Source organism: Dipodomys ordii, unplaced genomic scaffold, assembly GCF_000151885.1.
Source record: "Dipodomys ordii isolate 6190 unplaced genomic scaffold, Dord_2.0 Scaffold18, whole genome shotgun sequence".
NCBI lineage: Eukaryota > Metazoa > Chordata > Mammalia > Rodentia > Heteromyidae > Dipodomys > Dipodomys ordii.
This window is the reverse complement of record NW_012267234.1, coordinates 18,102,342-18,103,879: the sequence shown is the minus strand read 5'-3', so window position 1 is coordinate 18,103,879 and position 1,538 is coordinate 18,102,342. Positions and strand designations below refer to the sequence as shown.

At 65.9% G+C, this 1,538-nt stretch overlaps 1 protein-coding gene across 3 annotated transcripts in view; it reads right to left on the bottom strand.

Annotated features, from left to right (window-relative positions):
* The window catches only part of Osgin1 (oxidative stress induced growth inhibitor 1), a 6,641-nt gene extending 5,103 nt beyond the window's left edge, over nt 1–1,538 (bottom strand). Inside the window, exon 1 of one of the 3 annotated variants that reach the window (XM_013012921.1) lies at nt 1,400–1,538. The gene's annotated coding sequence lies outside the window, so the exon portion shown is untranslated. Of the gene's footprint in view, nt 1–1,049; nt 1,115–1,399 lie in introns of those variants that run through there. The other 2 variants (XM_013012922.1, XM_013012923.1) reach the window with 2 other exon arrangements.

Here is a 1,538-nt window from a genome sequence, read left to right as displayed (position 1 = left end):
GTGTGTGTGTGTGTGTGTGTGTGTGTGTGTGTGTGTGTGTGTGTGTGTATGCGCAGACAGGTACATGTATGTGCATGTACACACATGCTTTACTGCCCAGTCCAGGGCTGGCCGGAGGGGGGGAGACCGCAAGCACATGGTAGCCATGAGGTGCTAGCCGGAGGGAGGGTTTGTCACCAGCTCCAGACGCCGATGTCCCCAAGGCCTGGGTGGCCAGGGCTGAGCTGTCAGAGCGCCCTTGCCTGCCTACCGCAGGTCCCTGGACCAGCAGCCAGGGAGGGCCTGGCTTTGGCCTTTGTCCTGTGTCATTTCTATTTAACCCCCATGTCTCAGATGAGGAAACTGAGGCTGGGGAGGCGGGAAGACCGCACTCCAGGGGGGACCCAAGTGAGATGATACCTCCATGGTCTGAGCCTTCACGCTCAAACCCCCCTCAAATGAGTGCTGGCCCGGCCGCAGAGGCGGGTCGGGCTGGTGGCTCGTCCCTGGGCAGGGCAGGGGACGTGCCGCTTCCTGCCGGGGCTGTGCGCTGAGTCCGGTTCCTCCTGACCCCCGAGGGAACCCCCAGATGCCTGAACAGAAGCTTCTGGATGCCACACACATGAGGTCACCAGCCAGGCCTGACCCCAGAGGACCCTTGTGAGCTCTCCTCCTTGGCCTTGGATGAACCCGCCACCCTGAAAGCCTGCGCGCCGCTCCCCCCTCGCCCCTCCTCGGCTGCTCCGCGTGGGGAAGCTGGGACCATCCACTTGTGGCACTGGCTTGAACGCCCCTCTGCTTGGCAGGCGTTGAGGGAAATGCTAACCTTACACGCTGCGGGCTCGCTGGCCACCACGCACACACCATGTGGCTGTTTATTGGGCTCTTCTGGTGGCCTTTTGCCCCTTTGACCTAAGACCCCCAGAACGCTGGGTTTTCTTGTCTCTGTGGGACAAAACCCCATCCACACGCACCATCCAGTCCAGCCCCGGGTCAAGGCGCAGGTCACCAGCCCTGACCGAGCACCAGAGGGCCTGCGGCATGAGGAAGTGCCACCTGCCATTACTCACCTGTGTGAACTCTTACCCAGCTGCCTGCCCTGGAGCCCAGGGCTCGGGCAGCTGCCCCGGCGGAGGCCCCACCCCTCTTCCCAGCATCCCTCTGGGGAGGAGCTGAATGAGGGACCCCCGTGGTGAGCAGGGAGGTGGCCCCCGGGGGAAGCACCTGACCCCGCCTCCTCTTTCCTGCCTGCAGCAGCTGGGGGCTGGCCGGTGCCGGCCAGGGGCCCAGATGTCCCCGGTGGGCCTGCGCTGGCCTCTGCGGGACGGAGGGGGGACTGCTGCTGGCCGCCTTGCACGCCAGGCCAGTCCTGCTGGCCGGGCCACAGTCCCCGCGTCCACAGCCCGGCCCAGACACTCACCTGTCGGGCAGTGGGTGGAGAGGGACAGGCCCCGGGCTGGACGGGCACTTGCAGAGCCGGGGTCGGGGTACCTGCTGCGGGAGGAGGCGCAGGATGCCCCTCAGCGGCGTGGGATCCCAGAGGCCGGGAGAGGCCAGGA